Below are 20,805 nucleotides of genomic sequence, written 5' to 3'. Positions count from 1 at the left end.
AACCAATTTTTTTTCAATCGATATACAGTTTTTAGAAACTTGGAAAAATAATGGCGTGTTCTGATTTCTCTAAACATGCTGTAAAATTAACCTATTGGCTTCCTAGTACACCACATAGAAAACAAAGAAAAGCTGGAGTAAGAGAGGAGGATGAGGTGGCCTATGTGCTGAATATTCACTGATTGATCGATTGATTGATTGAGCATGTATCATTGAGCAGTAATTAAGAGCCACCAGGCCTTCCACTGAACACTGCCAATATGTAAATAAGGAAGGTATGCCCCTTGCCTTCTCAGAGCTGGTGTCCTAAACCCGTCTCTGTTTACCCTGATTAAAATGAGAATCATCTGGAACAGCTTTACAACAATACCAATGCCTGGGCCTGAGACAAGAAATGCTAGGGATGCAACTCAGGAACAAATATTTCTTAAAATTCCCCAGATGATTCTAAGTGAAGCCGGAGTTGAAAACCACTGGTCTAACCATATCCCCAGAGGTAGCTACGAAACCACAAAATATTTTGAAGAGGAAGTGGTCATGGGAATTTTGCTGTGATGTAATATGAACTACGTAGCATCGACTTTGAAGCATTCTTGCCATGTTTAACTTAAAAACAAAGCTTTAAGACCCGCTTTCCAATTTATGGATAACTTAGAGGATAGAAGGACAAGTTAAATGGGACCTTGAGGAAAAATATCAGACAATTCCAGAAAGTGGTTCTTTCCCCAAGACAAATTGATTGGTTTCTTCACAAAAGGCAAGGTCAAGAAAAGCAGAAAAGGGCTGGGAGTGGGGTGGGGACTGGTACAGATTAAAAGAGAATAAAGAAACAGCAACCAAATACAACACTTTGATTATATCCTGGTTCAAAGAATTCTTGGGGATAATGTTGAGGGACAATTTAAATTATATACTAGAAATTAGATGATATTAATTAATATTGCTGATTTTTCTTAGGAGTTTGGATATATCAATATTTATGCCAAGAATGTCCTTATATTTAAGAGATGCATACTGAAGTATTTAAGAGTGTCAGCAACTTTCAAATGGTTCTTCAACAACCCAAAATGGAATCACACATGCAGATAAAAAAATATAGTCATATCTTTTTAAGAGGTATTACAGATGAAAGAGGCTGCTGAATAGTGATGATAATTATATTTAATTAACTACTTTTTATTGACTTCTCTGTTCTAGATACTGTACTAATGACTTTATACATATGGTATTATTTCATTTTTAAAGCAAGCATTATTTTTTTAATTTCACAAATGAGAAAACTGAAGGGTGAATAAACAACTTGTTCAAGTTCACACTGAGCCAAATTTGGAACCAAGCTCTTCCTGTTTCCACTGTGGGTGATCTTGATCTTTACGCAGCATTGCTCCGCCCCCAAACTGCACCATAACCACTTATGTGGTAAAGGAGAGTGCACGCGCTTTGTATTTACTTCCATTACAACACTTACTACAATGCAAGCAAACCCTCCTAATGCTTATGTGTCTACTCTATAGACTCTGTCCTCCTTGTCATACAAAGACCATGATCTTTGGAGTCAGATCCACCTGGATCCAAATCTTGGCTCTGTCATTTATTAGATGTTTGTTCTTAGGCAATTTTTAAAAATTTCTCTCAGTTTTGGTTTCCTCTTCTATGAATATGGACATAATATTAAGTGCCTTATAGGATTGTTATGCAGATTAAATAAATATCTAGAGAAAGCACTTAGCACAGTCCTGGTATGTAGTAAATGCTCAGTAAATGACTCCCCTCTCCTCACCTTTTAAAAAATTTAATTTAGATGGCCACAAAGGACTTTTGCTTATACAGAGTAACCCCTGATGCTCCATGATTGCCAATGCTGGACCCTGCAATTGTATCTGTTACCTATCAACTTGGCATCAGGGACCATGGCTTTGAATCCCTAAAACCTACAACAGACTCAACTAGTGTTGAACAAAATGTGTTTGTTAGTATTAAATTATCAGTATGATAGCCATTGTGACTTTATTAGATTGTGTCAGGTATTAAAATTTCCCTCTAGGAACTTAAGATTAAGATATTTTCAATGGGTTTCTAAAATTCAGGCAGAAACAGTTATTTGTAATATATTTTGGGACTATTAAAGTTCGAATGGAACTTTCAGGTAAATGGAACAGTATGAGAAAAATCATAGAAATGGGAAAAAGAAACATTTTTTTCCAGAGATAGGCAGTGAACTCAATTGGATTCCTATGTATATAAAAGCATAACTAAGAGGTAAGATTGTTGGGAGATTGGATTGACATATATACACTAATATGTATAAAATAGATAACTAATAAGAACCTGCTATATAAAAAAATAAATAAAATAAAATTTAAAAAGAGGTAAGATTGGAAAGTTTGGTTGAAAGCCTTCATGCTTCAAAATATAGCAAACCACCATCAGTTTTGGAGCAAGTGAACAACTCAAGTTCCTGAGATACCACATATCAGGGCTAGTCTAATCTAGAAGTATACTGTATGTGTATCTGTATGTGTCTTTTTGGGCAGATGCAGGGGTGGCAGTCAAGTAGGTGGTCATTTCTCTAATCTCTGAATGCAATGGGACTGTAAATGGCAAGGGAAAACAAGGGAAATTTGGGGGGGTACAAAAACAATAGGATATAGCCGCTGACTGGATATAGGCAACAAGCCTGGATAAAGAGGCCAAGCTGGGCTTGAGGTCTCAAGCCTGAGTAACTGGGAAAATAAAGGTACCATGATCAGAAGTGAGAGAGTCGTAATGGTGAGCTGTTTCAAGGGATGTGAGAAATGTCCTAATGGAAAAGGTGAGTTTGCTAGACCTCTGCTTTCTTTTAATTTGTACCACCACAACCCACCAATAGAAGCAGGTCATCATAAAGCTGAAGCCTTAAAACTTGAGATGAGACCTATCTCTCCTTAACTTAGGCAGCAAAACACCTAACATCCTATGCGCTGATACCTCGGCACAGAGCAAAGGAAAGGGCGTGAAAAGTCTCTCTTGGAGCCAGTAGGCACAGACTGGCTTAGAATAGCCCTAGCCTGAAGCTTATGGGTGTTTCCATAGGATCTATATCTCCATCTGCTTTATGGACAGTCTGGTTGAGAAAAAGGATATAATTGGGGGAAAGTAAGTTTCAGGGAGCTACATTGTAGATTGAAATATTTCACTCCGTTATTTATTCAATAGACATTGAACACCTACTAAATACCAAGTATTGTGAGTACTGTTGGCATTATAGATTGGGTCTTTGCTGGAGTGCATTTTTTAGTCTAATTATTCTATTAGCATTTGTATTCTAAAACTAATTCTAATAGTAAGCACATAAATGGATAGATAAGATAATTTTAGAGAGTGATAATATTCCCCTAAGGTTTTCTTGAAGTGCCTCTTCATTCTTAGAAATGACCTAGAACTTACCTGTCCTGCCAATACTCATGACTGACTCCAAATCCTTCAGGGCTTACTTAAGAGGAATCTTCCCTGACCCCTCTAAGCAGAGCCCCACAGCTCTTCTCCATCCCAGGACTGATCATCATCTGTAGTGATTGGTTATTATTTATTCCCTTGTTTAATGTCTGTCTTGCCCACATGGATGGTAGCCTCATGATGATAGGAATCTTGTCTATTTCGTTTTCTTTGGGTTTCCTTTTTCCAGGGCCTGGCCGATAGAAGGTCCTCAGTAAATATCTGTGGAATTAGGGTGAGCAGCCATGCCAGTTTTCCAGGAGCTGAGGGTTTGCCCAAGACATAGGGTTTTCTGGGCTAAAACCAGGTTAGTCCCGGGCAAATTGATATGGTTGGTCACCCTATATGGAATGCATAACCATTGGATAAGAAATTAGTCCCCAAAATTCATCACAGACCTTCCATCACTGAAGCTGAATGTCAAGTCTTATTAAACCAGACCCAGAGCAGTGGTATCACTATGCCATGGGATGTTTAGTTGCAGTTATTGCCTCTAATGTAGGCCGAGCCTTAGGGGGAAGTGAAAGCAGATCCCTAGGGACTCTTTCAAGCATCATAATCACTATAATAAGATAGACATTAAACTCCAGGGAAAGATAGCCCATAACCATGACCATAACCATAACCAAGTCAGTGGAGTTGGGTCAAGTCCATCACTTCTGGGCCATCTCAAGCCTCTTGGCTGGCTGCTGAGGTATCCAGATGGAACGAGTCTAAAAGCTGACAATTAAAAACAGTCTTAATATGAAGTAGCATTTGCCAGCTAGAAAACACCTCTGAAATCATATCTCCAATCCCCTCATTTTACAGTTGAGGAAACTAAGAATCTAAGATGTTAACTTCACCAACAGAGAGCCAAATTCTATAGGATCCTTGTTATTTGTTCCTACACTGACTAGGGTCCCTTTGAAAGAATGGTCACTGCTTTCACTCTACAGGTGAGAAAATGAGTCCCTTCCATTGCTTGCTCTCAACAGGCTGTTCTGTTTTGCATTTTCTTCCTCATTTTGTGTGCTCTGGAGCAAGTTGTGCTAGCCTTTTTGCAAATGACTTATTTCAATATACTGGTTGGTTGTCCCTAAAATATCTGTCTAACAGGTTCAAACATTACCTCTTTGTTGAATCATGGGTTGGTTACTCCGAGGTTTAGAGTAAAAAAATTCGCCACTATGTAAACTGCAGAGAAAGAAAGAAAGAGAGAGAGAGGGAGGGAGGGATGGGGAGGAAGGAGGAAGGAAGGAAGGAGCAGGGGGAGGGAAATAAAGAAAAAGAAAAGAAGAGAAAATAAAAGGAAAGAAAGTCTAAAAACTCCAATATAAATTTGTGAAGCCTAATATAGGCACCTCATCAGGCTAGATGTTCCTGGATTTTATGTCACTGTGACATATTTTAAAGTCTTGGTTCTGGCAATATATATGGGTTTTTTGCTCACCAATGGAAAGGCACAGTCCAAAATTCACATTCATTTTTATTTTGTTGTATGTTCTGAATGAAAAAATGACAATTGTCTACCATTAGCCTTAATGCAAGAGCAGGGGCAGGGCTAACCAAAATCGCATCTATTTAGAAGTATTTTCAAAACAGTATGTTCTGGGCTTCCCTGGTGACACAGTGGTTGAGAGTCCGCCTGCTGATGCAGGGGACACGGGTTCGTGCCCCGGTCTGAGAAGATCCCACATGCCGCGGAGCGGCTGGGCCCCGTGAGCCATGGCCGCTGAGCCTGCGAGTCCGGAGCCTGTGCTCCGCAACGGGAGAGGCCACAGCAGTAAGAGGCCCACATACCGCAAAAAAAACAAACAAACAGTATGTCCTAGTTCAACTATTTTGGGTGGAAAAGTACAGCTTGTTAGTATCTTGGAAGTTAGAAAGTTTGGGCTCACAACTGCTTTTCGTAACAGCTGGTGTTTGACTTTTAACTTAGGAAGGCAGGGCATTTCAAAGAGAGTTTGTATGAGTTCTTACTGAAGACAATTGTTTTATTTATCTGGGGAACTTTATCCAGACTAAGACATTTTATTTGAGCTTCCGTTATGAATTTCTTGCTGTGAGAGGTGTTAAATTCATACCTCTACAGAGAAGGCCTTGGTCTTTCTTAGGCTTATTTCCTTACATGCTTTTCCTTCAGAGATAATCTCTTTAAAGTCACAGAGCAACACAGTCTGGGCCAGAAAATTCCTATTTCTTCCAGTTCTTTTCAAACTTCACCTCTACAGGCAACAGACATGTCTTTCCACCTCATTTACTCATCCAGACACATCTCATAAGCATACACCCTGACTCTCTCAACAGACCTGAAGTAAATGGACTATTCCACTAATAGGGATATATTTCCATATATTCAACCTCCATTTTCCTTTAGTTCTTTTTTTTAAATTAATTTATTTGTTTTTATTTTTGGCTGTGTTGGGTCTTCGTTGCTGTGCACGGGCTTTCTCTAGTTGTGGCGAGCAGGGGCTACTCTTAGTTGTGGTGTGTGGGCTTCTCATTGCGGTGGCTCCTCTTGTTGCCGAGCACGGGCTCTAGGTGCGCGGGCTTCAGTAGTTGTGGCACGCAGACTCAGTAGTTGTGGCTCGCGGGCTCTAGAGCGCAGGCTCAGTAGTTGTGGCTCATGGGCCTAGCCGCTCCGCGGCATGTGGGATCTTCCCGGACCGGGGCACGAACCCGTGTCCCCTGCATCGGCAGGCGGACTCTCAACCACTGCGCCACCAGGGAAGCCCAACATAATTTATTGAATATAGTTTATGAAGTCTGATTAATAATCTAGACGATGGTTACTTTAATGATAAAGCAACCAAGAGTTTACTATTTTACTATCTTGACTATTAAATAAAATAAATGATATTAGCAATATTTAGAGAATTCTAATAAAAGCTATTAGCGACACCTAAAGAATTCTCCTTTATCATTTCATCAAGAAGTATTTAGTAGAGAATATTTGTCATAAATATTTGAAAACAAATTGTACTTCTATAACGTCAAAGTAGCTCCATAAATTTCAGCCCTGCAGGAATAATTAGGAAGCAAAATCATAGTTTTTGAAGTTTTGGGCTTATCATCCAGACTCTTTGACTTGTGTAACTTTGTTGTTATCTTGTTGGATGGCCTTAGATCATTTAATCTCTCTAGGATTCAATTTCCTCAGCTCAAAAATGCCTTGGTTGGTGGCATTGGGGTGGGGAAAGATGAAAAGAGATGATCATTAATATTTCTCCCAGCTCTAAAATTTTATTATTCTATTATTCATTTTCTCCCTCCCACTCAGTGTTCTAGGACATAGATTGGTAATTAGTCAAAACTGAGGGGACCTTCTAGCAAAGTAATCAGACTTAACATTGAAGGCTATAAGAATTTGAAACAGAAAAACCTTTTCTTAATTCATTATAAGATCAACTCACTCACAAGAAACCAGACAAAAACCTCTAGAAAGAGAAATGAGAACTAGAGAAATATATGTGTATTTACTATTCACTGTAAAGATTTTACAGGATAAAGAATATTTATCCAAAGAAACTCATGTTTATAATTGAATTTCCACTCAAAAGAATGATACATTGTATCAAAATAATGTGTTTAAGGTTATGAAATATTTCTTTGTCCATGTAGAAAAAATAAATCACTATGAATTATATAATCAATGATGATAAGACTGTCTCATAAGCTTATGATCAGGCCAAGTACTATTATTTCTCAATATCAATATCCCTCCTGAGTTTATTACAACTAATTACTTTATAAGAATAAGTAAAAATTGGCAAATGAGCAAAACAACGATGCTTATAAAGGAAAAATAATAAATTTGCTGTTCAACAGTTCTAGTCTAGTATAAATGAACATATGGTAACTTTGTACATCTTCTTAGGAGACGCTGAAAACCTACTATATCTGTTGTGGAATTTCCCATGCAGTTGTTACATTCTTTTGTACAACTTTAAGATCTGGTAGACAGAAGTGACAGTGAAAGAGGATCACCTAGATGTGTGGAAGAAACTTCCCTGAAGTTACCTTTTCTAGTCAATTCCCTTCTATTTAGTGGTATCTTCATAGCAAATCTAAATGAATGGCTCTCTGTAGTATTTTTAGTGATCCCAAGAAAGGAAAATATATGCCTCTTTTATGACTACCATTAGAACTGATTGACCCTCACAGACCCAATATTCTCCCTAAATGAGACAATGATGTGAAAGAACACTGTAAATGATAACAATTGTTAGGAATTATTATTGAGGAGACCATTCCAAGGCTGATCCAATCATGTGTTTCATCACAAAAATTCCTCTAAGTGGCAGGGTTCATTTTGTATTTATGAAGGGCCCGGGACTCGGAATCTTGAATATCTAAATTTTCACGTCTCTCGTTCATCATCCTTCTTTCAAGTTCCAGGGAAAGGTATGAATAGAGGCCAATGTCAAACACGTACATGCTTTATTACTATGAAATTCCAACATGGCCTCCTCATAAGCTAGGTTGGCCCATGGGCAGAATCCCTTTTACTCAGGCTAGAATGAGGAAGAGGGTATGAAACCAAAGCATGCTAAAAAGCCAGGTAATATAAGGGGTTTTCTCTAAGGTCTAGAGCCAGGCTGGTCTAACTGACCTAACACCCCATCATACCATTGCAGCCATGTGGGAGAGAGAGTCCAAAGAGAGAGGATCCCAAGAAATGGAACCCAGATCCCAAGAAATGAGACCTCTGGCTCCAAAATATCTTTGTCTCTACCTAGCCACACCACTACAGTATTTCCTCCTCCTCTGTGAAAGAGGTGGGGCTGGGGGGAGAATTATGGTTTTTTTTTTCTTCCTCTTCCTTTAAATCTATTCTCTGTGCAAAAGCAATTGCTTTTTTCTTTCTTTTACATAAAATAAATAATTTGGTATCTGTGCAGTACTTAGGTATTATAGGGTTTATTTCTTACCTGTTTAAAAAAAATAATTGGGTTTGTGTGTTCCAGAGAAGCTGTGATTAGTTCAGAGATGCTAAAGGGCAAGTTAACCAGCTACAAAGTTATATTCAAATACCTTGCTTAGGAATTGTTCAATGATTTTCTCAAAATTGCATCTGATCATTCTTCACGTTTTTGCTTTATGAAATTCTTGTAATCTTTTATTGACATACACAAGAGGCAGTATACATCATACTTATAAAAAATGGGTTTGTCTTCCTTGGCTTAGAAAGTGAGAAGTTTGAGGCTGCGGTCTAGATTGGCTGTTGGTAACTAGTGTGACCAATGCCTTCATTTCCTGCCATTTATAAACTGGGGCTAAGATTCAGTATCCTTGGACTCTTCATCTTCATATTTCAGAGTGACACTAGAAACTAAATGAAAGAGAATACATGGAAGTGTTTTGGAGAGTTACTTGGCCATTTCACAAGGCCCTTTATGATCCAGAGAGAAGGAATTCAATACGAGAAAAAGCTGCTATTCAACTTGGAGCATCGTTAATGTTTTTCTTACCCTGAAGCCTTGATCCATTCCCTTATACTTTTCCCTCTTTAGTCCTATCTGGTGTTCTGGAGCCTCATTCCTCTTTGTTAGGACAATTTTTAAAACTTTGAAGGCCATTATGCTTTGTGAGATTTTCATTTAAAGTTCTTGTGTCTTCAACTGCTGAGCTGGCACTCCACAACTACTAAGCCCATGCACCCTGGAGCCCAAACTCCCAGCAGGAGAAGCCACCGCAATGAGAAGCCCGCCCACCGCAGCGAAGAGTAGCCCCCGCTTGCAGCAACTAGAGAAAAAAGCCCATGAGCAGCAATGAAGACCCAATGCAGCCAATAAATAAATTAATTAATTAATTCAATTAAAAAGTTCACACTGACCTTTAAAAAAAAGTCTACAACAATCTCTTTAAAAAAAAATAAAGTTCTTGTGTCTTAAGATCATAAATCACAAATAATGTTAAACTTGCATCTGAGACATAATAAATGCTGCTTTGCAATGACAAGAACTGATCTCTGGTTTAAATACATATATCTACTAGTTTTAACAGCAATGAAAAGACTCTGGTTTAATTTTTATTTTTATTTATTTATTTTTTTTGCGGTATGTGGGCCTCTCACTGTTGTGGCCTCTCCCGTTGCGGAGCACAGGCTCCGGACGCGCAGGCTCAGCGGCCATGGCTCACGGGCCCAGCCGCTCCGCGGCATGTGGGATCCTCCCGGACCGGAGCACGAACCCATGTCCCCTGCATCGGCAGGCGGACTCTCAACCACTGCACCACCAGGGAAGTCCAACTCTGGTTTAATTTAAATACACATATCTACTAGTTTTAACAGCAATATCTTGGACATATAAAATGACCAAGAGGTAGAGGATATTTTTCAGACATTATTTCAAAAATCTTACAGTAATTAAATCCATTTTGTAGAGTGAGAAGATGGGAACATTGGAATCAGAGAGATATGGGTTTAATTCATGGCTTCTCCAGCTGAATGGCCTTGGCAGTTATTTACCTTCCTAAGCCTTATTCCCTTATCTCAGAAATGGAGAAAACAGTACCTATATCTCAGAGTTTTAGTGAGGATGAAAGAACATGTAAGCAAAAACCGTAACACAAATATGGTGAAATACTCAACAGTGAGTAAACGGAGAGAACAACATCAGTATATGTCAACATGGGTGGATGATCAAAATCAAAAGTTGGAGAGAAAACAGTGAGAAACAGAATGAGACAGATTGCACAATAACATTTAGATAAGTATACTCTTGTGCTCACATAAAACAATACGCCATTGTTCATGAAAGGTGGATCGAAAAACTCACACTAAATAGTGTGAAGGAGTAAGTGCCTTTGGGGTGGTGAAAAGGATCTTAGATGGGAAATGAAAGAAAGTGAAATAAAAGGAAGAACATGGATCAGTCATGACAATGGTTCTAATTTTGTGAACCTCAGGTCCAAGAGGAAAGGAGAAGAAAAATAATGTTCAGCACAAAGCCGGCCACATAGCAGAAGCTCAATACAAGTGGCTATTTTTATTACTGGAGTGAGGTCTTACTCAGCAGGGGTTTATTTGCATCAATTTGACCAGTATTACTGAGCTTACCAAGATTTACAGAGACAAGCGTTGAGCCAATGGAGTCAAAAGACCAGAAAGAAACTATGACAAGTAAAGAATGGACAGAATATATTTTCATGATAGAGAATACTTAATACATAGTCATAACAGCTATTATTTACTGAGTGCTTACCATGTGCTAGGCATTAATTAATTAAGTAATCCAACTAACACGTACTTATATTGAATGTTTAGTGTGTGTAAGACACCGTTCTAGACGTTGAAAATACAGCAGGAAGACAACAACTACAATGACAACAACAGACCCGGCTCTTCTGGAGCTTATATTCCAGTGAGGAGAGGGAGGGAATGATCAGTAAAATAGACAGTATGTTAAATGGTGGTATAAGGCCTATGGAGGAAACAACACAGCAGGGAAGGGAATGACGAGATGGAGTGGGGATGATGAGATTGCAGTTGTTAAGTAGGAAGGTCAGGGAAGGCTTCTCTAAGGGACACTGTTCCAAACTCATTTTGTGTATTATCTCTTTTAATCTTCTTCTGTGAAGAATTTGCTTTTCTAAACCACGACTGCTGTTTCTCAGATGAGTAAATGGGGGCCCAGAATCTGTCCATGTGTTTTCTAAGGTTTGATCGCTGGCTAAGTGATAGAGACATAGTTAGGGTTTGAGCCACCTAACTCTGGAGCTGTCTCCGTATATATTATCTCTCATATAGGGAGATGGAAGGGGTCCTGGGGGATCGGCCAGAATGCGGAGCAGGAATGTGGTTTGGTAAAGCATTGAATGAACAGTCTCATGGTATCCATTTTATATTTTTGAGAAATAAATAAACATCTTTTGTTTTGGTGGGAAAAATAACTTCAGAATATAAAACTGGGCAAAATCTTCTGGGCTGGTGTGTAACCGGAGGTTACAAAGGATATGTCAAATATTTCCATTAAGAAATAATGATTTAGTCCAAGTCTTAATTTATTGCTACAGGACCAGGAACCTCAAGATTGTCAATGACTTGCCCAACCTCATACGGCTTGTTTGTTGCAGAACCAGGGTGGAAAACTGAGCTTGAAAGACTAGCCAACCAGCACAACCACAACAGCTGGGCTGGGCTGGGCCACCCAAGCCTTGGTGCTTTACTCTGAACAGCTGGACCCGCCAAGCCTTCTTGGTCTTAGGGCTCCTTCTTCAAACTGCAGAGAAGCTCAGATAGGTGAGAGTAGACAACGGAGTCACAGGAGACTCATTTACAGAAGAGAAGGAGGGAGTATAATTAGGCAAAGAGAAGTGAGAGGAGGTACAGATGAAGGAAATAAGGGGAGGAATCAGCTAATAGGCAAGGTGAACTTCATGCTGTTTCCAACCCAGCAAGGAGGAGGCGGGAGGGAAGCTGGAGCAGGGACAAAAAGAGTTCCTCTATCTCAGTAATCCTAATTATAGCCCTATAGGATAGGTATGAAGAGTGTTGTTTTACACATGGGAAAACTGAAGCTCAGAAAAGCTACTTTACTTACTCAAGGTCACATGGCAGGCAAGAGAGGCTCCTGATGATTTAAGATTTTGTTCTTTCCTTGCGTCTCTTCCTTCCCTTATTTGTTTTCATCGTTTCTTCCCTCCAGCCTCTTTTTTTTTTTTTTTTTGCGGTATGCGGGCCTCTCACTGCTGTGGCCTCTCCCGTTGCGGAGCACAGGCTCCAGACGCGCAGGCTCAGCGGTCATGGCTCAGGGCCCAGCCGCTCCGCGGCATGTGGGATCTTCCCGGACCGGGGCACGAACCCGTGTCCCCTGCATCGGCAGGAGGGCTTTCAACCACTGCGCCACAAGGGAAGTCCCCAGCCTCTTCTTATTCGTACAAATTTTTATTAGAAAAATAGTTTTACCGTTTTTCCTGAAATAGTTATCAAGTATCCAATGATAGAGCATGCGGTTACCATGACAGCACAGCCTTTACTGAGGTCAGACCTCCCCTCTTTGCCTCCAGAAACATATTTCACAGCAGTTTTCCTTTCTTTGTGGAACTTGTAACAGCCACAATTTTACATTTTGTTTGGGTGACCATTTGCTTAACGTTTGTCCATCACTTAACTGTAAGGCTTCCTAATGGCAGGGACCAGCCTGGAGTGTGCCCCCAGCGTTTGGCACAAAGCCTAGCACTCAGGCTTTCTGTAAATATTTGCTGAGCGAATGTTCTTGTGGTTTCCCTCAGCTCTCTTCTGAAAATTAGAGGGACAGTAACCTCTAGCTCATAATTATGTTAACAGATACTGTATAACAGGTCGGGCCGGTATTTACAGGTAGCACACAGGTAAACGAACACACACAGGCATACACATGACTGCACAAACAGCCCCCGGCAGGTGCCCTCAGGAGGGAACGCACGCAGTCCGAGCGAGCCGAACCAGCGTAGTTAAACACGCCTGCGCCGGGCTCCGCCGGCCTCCGCAGCGTGGGAGGACAACCGGTAGCCGCGCCACTGGAGTCCCGGGCCCCCGGGGACGCGTGGGCTGGCCGCGGGCGCCGGGGGCGGTGGCAGAGTGGGCGGTGAGCTGCGCCGTGATTGGTCTGCGGGGGCCGGCGGGGGGCGGGGCTGGCGGCGGGGGCGGGCACTCGAAGAGAAGGGGGTGTGCGCGGCGGTGGCGGCGGCGGCGGCGGTGGCAGTAGTTTCAGTATAAACAAGGCACCCGACTGGTTGGGCGGAATTTTTTGCGCTCTTTTGCTTCCTCCACTTTGGTTGCGTTGGTGGGCACGCGGAAAACAGCTGGGAAGCCGAGGACCCCGGGTCCATCTGCCGGTGGGTTGTTCCCTGGTCAGCAGTTCTCACGGGAGAAACCGGAGCCCGGCAGCGGGAACGCGCCACCCTGCTGCGCGCTGCGCTCTCTCTGGCGGCCCGGGAGCTGCGCGCGGAGCAGTCTGATCTCTGACTGCGCCCCGGCTGCCAGTGCCCCTGGAGGCGGCGGGAGATTCTGGTCAGCGAGCGCTTGCTGGTGCAGAGCGTCCCGCAAAAGCGGGGGAAGTGGGGAGTCCTCCCGCCAGGCCGCCGAGGGCGTCTGGGGCCGCCCCGGGAGCGGACACGGTGCCAGCAGGTGCGGGCCCCAGCTACTGGGGCCCGGGCGGGGACAGGCTTGGGTTTTGCTTTGCTTTTCTCGCCCCGATCCCGCAGCCAGGCCTTCTGTCTCGAGATCTTGGTACAGTTTTTGAGGATTTGTCTGAGTTCTGGTCGCTTTCATCCTTTCTTCAACCTTTCTTCCCTTCCTGTGCACAGCTAGGTTGTTTCCTTCTACTTCTTGGCTAGTTTTCGTGAGTGTGTGTGTGGGGGGTGGGCAGTTGGGGGTCCTGCTTATTTTTGGTGACGGAGCCTTATAATCTAAGGTCTGACTCTTAGGAAGAGACAAGGGAACAGAGGTCACGTGCTCGCCACTGACGAGGTGATATTCTTTCCTTTCTCCGTTCAGCTGGTAACTTGGGACACAACGTGTCGCCTTGCTGTTGCCCTGAGCTCAGGTGAGTTGTCTCGGGTCACCTGGCCGGGCGATAATAACGTGAACTGTGGGTACCTGGGAGCCTCCGCTAGCGGGGGGAGGCTCCTCTCTCTAGGGGAACCGTGGAAACAACTTCAGTGCTGTACAAGCTGAACAGGGCGGAACAGGGGGGCTGGAGTGTAAGTGTGTGTGTCTGTCTGGGATCCACTGGAGTATTGATTCCCACCTTACCCCAACCTGATCCGCGCAGCTCAGGCGAAAGCAGCGTAGCTAGGTCCTCTGACAGTGCGGAGGGCGGCACAAGTGTAGTAAACCGCAGGAGGGGAGCTCTAGGGAGCCACTTTCTCTTCTGAATGTAGATGTGTCCGTCTTCGCCGACGAATTCGGTGGGTATAGTGTGTATGGATGAATATGCACAGAAATTTGTGTATGTATGTTTGGGCAGAAGGCGTCTCCAAGGAGTTCGTCAGCAGCACCATGTGACGGTGGCCAGGGACCGCTGGTGTGCGTAGATCTATATTTAGCCCTGGATGATCTCTAATGGCCGAGGGAGGGTCTCTGAACTGAGTGCATAAAGGGAAGAGTTCAGGGATCAGGGTTTTGCACTCTTGAATAATGTCTGGTACAGTCAGACTCAGATGGGGTGAATAATTTTTCTTTCCTCCCGAAAACAGTAGCTAGAGCTTGGCATGTGATAGCTGTGTCTTAGTTTAAAACATGGACCATGGTGATAAGCCTGTGCTAAGAAACAAGGAGGTTACAGTTAACCAGAGTATATGCCTGATTGGAGATTTGGAAGGAAAACAACTAGTCAGGTGAGGTTTAGAGCAAATGTAGAATTGACTTCTAAAATGAAAGAAAAATTCTTGGCTGTCAAGATTTTCATAGCAGATTAAAAAGTGTGGCAGCTTGTTAGGTCCTATCATTAATGGTTAGTTTATGGGGGGGGGGCAATTGTTGGGCCAAGGAGGACCTAGGGCACTTGACAGAAGTCAGGGTTCACAAGCGCTGCTCTGTTACGCCTTTCAAGCAGGTTTTCTGGAGAAGTGGAGAAGATCGGCTACTGATTAGCAAGTGTCTTGTTGGCATTCTTCCACGACATGTGGGTCAATCCTTTGTCTTCCTAGAGGTGGCAATATTTCTGGCTACTAAGTGTAGTACTTTTCAGTGGTCTAATGGAGTGTTAAATTCTTCGAATTGATTTCTCCCCTGGTGCATTTTCAGTCTTGCTCCATTTTATATGCTCCATTAGACATTTAATCTGATTCCTGAGATCGTTCTGTCTTTTGGAACTGAAAATCACCATAAACTATTTATATTTATTGTTTTTTTAATTTAAGTTATTCTTAGGCATATATTGTTAAATATTTTAAATTTTTATTATTTATCATAATCATTCACATTTCTTATATTATTACTAACATTACATTCTTACAGTCTAACTACTGGCCAATAAACTACAATAGACCAAAAAAAAAAAAAATCAATTGAATAACACCTATCTAGGAAAAAGTAAGAAAATTGAAGGGGCAAAACTAGGTGACTGTTTATGTTGGTAAGTTACCTAATATGGCACCGGAAGTGGTGGGATCAATCTCCAGAGGTGGCCTGGAAGAATTAGACTTCGGAGGAGCATTTGGATGACCCCAAAGAGAGTACCTGCTTGGACAGGAGATGAGAAAATTAGGGTATCCTCCCTTACTTGGGAGAAGAATCTGGAATCCCTGAAGCAGGGACTTAGAATCTTGATTCTGGTGCCACAAATAATAAATGGAACAACCATTATAACATCTTGTAAGGTCTTAAAGAGACAAATTGTACTGTTGAAAATACTGCTTAAGATTGATGGGAATTTTGTCTTTAGTGGTTGAATACAGGTGTTACCCCCCCTTTAGTTGTCCTTTTTGGTTTTCCAGTTAAATCTATAAAAATTAGATTTGTGCAACCCTTGATTATCCTAGGATGACAGATGTAGCCTAGCGCTGTGGGCAGATTTCTGCCTTGGGAATAGAGCCTAGGGTTCTAATCAATCTGGAGCCCTAACAAGTCACTTACTTTCTCCCTATACCTGCAGGATCTGTGAAATTGACAAGGTGTTGAACTAGATGATTTGTGAGTCTCTTTTAGCTCTGTGTTAACTGATTTATCTTGCTGTACTATCACCTCGTTCATTTGCACCCTTTATTAGCTGTGGAACAATGAAGGCTGAAGAATGGTCTGCAGTTAGATGTTCAGCTACTTGGTGTGTGGAAATGAAGAGAGGAGAGTGAAATTTCTTCTTATTGGTGAAAATTATATAGAGATTTACTATCTGCTTAAGCTGTTTTTTGCTCTTGTTTTTCTCCTACAAGTGTATTTAAAAATGCTATTTTCAAGAAGGTTGAGTCAGGAAAATTTTTTGGGCTTTTTAAGTCAGTGTTACTATTTTGTCATTTTAAAACCAGTCTTTTGACCAATCATTTTTTCTTAGGTTTGTGTGTTTATTATTTCATGTCAAGGTACATTTATATCTGGAAGTCATTCAATTGATTCAAATTTTATTAGGAAGCCGTGGTATGAAAATGAGTTTAACACAGGGAAAGTACAAATTAGTCTTGTAAGAAAGGAAAGCACTTTATAGAATGCTAGTATCCTTCTATTTATCTAAAAGGGAAGAATGGAGGGGGGTGTGGGATAAGGGTAATTTTTCAAGAACTTGCAGCCAAAAAAATAAAATTATCCCGGTAACCATGTTCCACAATAAATTGTAAATAGAAAATTCTACTTGTTTACTGAATGTCCTCACTAAGTATGCTGAGGTGAACGGGGTTTAGAAACATAAACCCTTTTAGTAAAGGATGCTCCCCATTTGATATTCTATAATTTAGCTTGAGATCTATCGTGTATAAATGATTCAATTACTTATATCTGTGCTGTTCAAGGTAATGGCCCGTGCTGTTCAGTAAATAGCCACCTGGGGATATATGAACTTAAGTTTAACTAAATTAAACAAACAAAAATTGCCGTAGCCCCATTTAAGTGTTCGATAATAGCTACGTGTGGTGAATGGCTGCTGTATTGGACAGAAGAGGAACATTTCCAATATTCCAGAAGGTTCTTTTTTGACAACACTTAATTAGATAACGATGATTCTGATTTTCCAGAAGATCACTTTTATTCCTCTGGGAAAATGACAATTAATTCTCATCATAGACAGGCACCCAAGACAGGCACCCAGACATAGACTGGCTTTATATGTTTTCAACTGTATATCATGAGCAATGCCACTTTCCAAAGTTCAATAATATTCCACGATCCCAAACACCAATTTCTCAAATTTTTCCCCCAGAACTCTAATTATCCTTTGAATTTTTTAAACCAGCACCTACTGTTACTGCTAGAAAGCACTAATCCTTTCAAAGACAAGGCACGTGGAGCCATCTACTGTTAAGCTCAGGAACTGCATGGCAGTTGTAGACGATTAAAAACATTGCAGGAAGAATGTCAACATGCGCTGTGATCAGTTCCTACAAAAAAAAATTAGTAAAGATTTATCTCATAGAAAAGTTTTAAATGATTCTCCAGGCCCACTTGTAGTTGCCACGTACTGAATTGTTGTTTTGTGTCTTAATAAACTGCTGACAAGATATACCCAAGACAAAAGATGACAAATTTTAACCTTGTTTTTCTTTCAGGGAAACCAAAGATGGTAATTATTTGAGTCAGAATCCCTTTCCTCCATTAATTAGGAATTAATGAAGAAAAATTTAAGTAGCATCTAGGACAAATCAAGCAAAATGCACATTCATTTTTTAATGTGGAATCCTATAATAAATCAGGAAATACCACCATTCCATCATTGTAGAGAGAAATAGGACCTTCTTTCCTCAAAAATACTGATTATTTCCCCTTGACCATGAAATCTACAAAGCATTTGAGGCTCAGTTCCAAAGAATGTACTTATCTGGGAGTTACTTACTTTTTGTTCACATGCCAAAGAAGTGAGTTGATTCTGAGTCGTCTACTCTGTTTTGTTTGTAATCTCAACACAATACCTCTTTTTTCAAGGAGGTTAGCAGAGGTGTAGCATTTCTAGTGTCCAGAGATGCTGCTAGAAAGAAATGAGAAGATAATCTTTGAGACTTTTTTCAAGCTCAAAATAAGCATGTTTTATACAGTGTGGGAGACTTGACTTTTACTTTCCCCTAACTTGAATCCATAGTTAGAGAAACACTCTCTGAGCGTACAGTCAGCACTTGTATTCTGAGATCCAGCCGTGCCAAAAGGAGGCTAAAAGTACTTGAGATCCCAGCTGGAGTAAAGTTGAAATATGTGAACTCTTTCTCATTCCGATCTCTGGAGCCTTAAATGAAAAAAGGAAGAGGCTGCATCTCACCAAAGTGCAAAGTTCCTTTGGAATTTAGATGGGAATTTGGGAACCAGTCATTGCCGGATCTTAAATTAAGCCTCTCCTCCCTAAACAAATATGCTTTCAAAGTTCAACTGTGATAGGGAGGGCTTCCTCTACCTCGTTTGGACACATGCCCAGCATTTGAACAGAAGCGAAAGGATAGCAGTCAATATAAGGGCATTGGATTTATTAAATATTTCACTGAGGTGCTCTGTGATGAAATAGGGGCTGAAATAAACCTTTTTTATCTTGGACTCCTACCTTTGCTATCTCATTCTCCTGAGTGTAAAGGAAATGCTGACTTGACATCCTGGCAGAGATTTACCAAACACCTAAAGCAGTTGTTGAAGGATGGCTTTTGATTTAGTTCCCACACCCATCTTTTCCTGGCCCTCTTCCAATTGGAATTGTCACCTGAAACCACCTTAGACTGATGCACCTGCCTCCTCGTAAATAACCTTGTGCAAAAGCAGTCACTAATTCAAACACAGTCTGTTGTTTCAAAAAAGGCAGCTTTTCATCTGGTGCTTTAGTTGGTTTGAAACCATTAGGCATGCCTTTCAAATCCATTCATCCCTTAAATCACCTAGAGCTTGCTTCCTTGCTGCTGGATCAATGTCATGCTGAACTTTTGCAGGGTCCTTGGAAGGACATGATATATCTTTGTGACTGAATTATCTGCCCCGGTAAGATATCTTGTCTGTCAACCAACTTTTCAGCTTCCCAAATTAAATATAAGAAAGAACATTCATCTTGTATACGAGGGTTGGATATCTTTTACTTCCTCTTGGGAAGTTTTCCAGAAGAACCTGTAATCTGTATGCTAATTTTGGCAGCTCAGAGCTTTCTTTTTAGCCTGGGTCATTGTTTGTTTGTTTGTTTGTTTTTGGGTTTTTTTTAACAGTACGCGGGCCTCTCACTGTTGTGGCCTCTCCCGCTACGGAGCACAGGCTCCGGACGCGCAGGCTCAGCAGCCATGGCTCACGGGCCCAGCTGCTCCGCTGCATGTGGGATCTTCCTGGACCGGGGCACGAACCCGTGTCCCCTGCATCAGCAGGCGGACTGTCAACCACTGCGCCACCAGGGAAGCCCTGGGTCATTGTTTTTAAAACCAAAATCTGTTTCCCATTGTCTCATTGCCTCCCCCTTATCCCAAAGTACTCCCTCAATGTGTGTGTGGGGGAGCTATTTAAATATCTCTATGCAAACCGAAAGAAGTGTCTTTTTCATTCTCTTCAACGCCATTGGATCAGTACTACTAGAAAATATTTACATGTATTGGTTGATTTCTAAGGAGCCAGTCTTCAATGTGTTAAAACAAGGTTCCCTTCAGAACCACTATGTTCTCTTTCTTTGAGGAAGTAGATAAATACGATCCAGGTTCTGTACAGGCCAGCACATGTGCTTCCTAATCTGGAGTCTGAACTCCTTGAAAGTATATACAAACCTGTTGGTCGATTTCTCTGGGGGCAGTGTGTGGAGAAGTTGTGATCTTTTCCTAAAAAGTTAAGAGCTACTGGCCAAACAATATATTCTGAGTTTCCAGCAACTGGCTTACAAATGAAATTTTGCAAGGTGAGAATTGCTTGTGTGATTAACCTGTCCTCTGTCTTATCTTACTGGTAGTGATTTGAATAGAGTCAGCAGCTTTTTCAAGCGTCTCATATAAATCTCACTTTTTCCAAAGGAGTTAGCTACTTTGAAGTTTGACTTAACAGCAAATTAAGGCCAGTACTTAATGCTGTCACATATTCTCATTTTGGAAATAGTCAGTTTTTCCTAAACCAGAGTTTTGATTAGCAGGTCCCCATAGCAGGTATATTGGGTTGGGCAAAATTTGTGCTGAAGAAGGATGGCAGACAGTGGAGAAGTTGGTGTTGAGATTATGTTGGAAAGGGTAGAGAAGAGTAAATTGAGAGTTTACAGAACCCAACAGGCAGAAAATAGTAATTGTGAGCTGTAAAGAGAAGATTTGCTGCAGATAAGAAGTCAGAGCTACACTGAGATTAAAGAAAATAAATGGAAGCTGTGGGGTAGGAACCGCCTTACACTTAGCCCTTCTTCCACCAGGGAGGCTTTAGCAAATGGTTTCTGGAGTTAATAGCATCCGGGGCTAAATGCTTCTCTGCATTCTCATGTGCAGTACTTGGATATTCTATGAATTTGTTTTCTTAAACAAGAACCAAGCCAATATTTAATATTCTGAACTTCACTTTCTTTCATTCCAGAACTGAAGCAGGTAGAACTAAAGTCTTGGATGTCAAATTTGAGTCATGCTGAACAAACAGTGGTTCTTGATGTGGGTAATAAGAAGAAAGGTACTTGAGAGGAAAAAAAAATCTACTATGTTTATCTTCTTAGGCACTTAAAAATCCACTTCACAAGCAGTACTCTCTGTGCCATTCTGCTGACCTTTCCCCTCGTTTATCAAATGCGTCTATTACACAAGGCA

At 41.2% G+C, this 20,805-nt stretch overlaps 1 protein-coding gene across 9 annotated transcripts in view; it reads left to right on the top strand.

Moving 5' to 3' along the window:
* Positions 1-20,805, top strand: part of RASGEF1B (RasGEF domain family member 1B) — a 590,808-nt gene that overhangs the window by 543,069 nt on the left and 26,934 nt on the right. The window contains exons 1-2 of one of the 9 annotated variants that reach the window (XM_067736373.1): positions 12,961-13,025; positions 13,937-13,985. The exons of 3 other annotated variants lie outside the window; for them this stretch is intronic. The gene's annotated coding sequence lies outside the window, so the exon portion shown is untranslated. Of the gene's footprint in view, positions 1-12,960; positions 13,026-13,119; positions 13,276-13,315; positions 13,568-13,678; positions 13,751-13,936; positions 13,986-20,805 lie in introns of those variants that run through there. 5 more of the 9 variants (XM_067736370.1, XM_067736372.1, XM_067736374.1 and 2 more) reach the window with 5 other exon arrangements.

Source organism: Pseudorca crassidens, chromosome 4 (genome assembly GCF_039906515.1).
Source record: "Pseudorca crassidens isolate mPseCra1 chromosome 4, mPseCra1.hap1, whole genome shotgun sequence".
Lineage (NCBI taxonomy): Eukaryota > Metazoa > Chordata > Mammalia > Artiodactyla > Delphinidae > Pseudorca > Pseudorca crassidens.
Note: the sequence above shows the minus strand (reverse complement) of the source record. Positions and strands in the feature narration are given on the sequence as shown.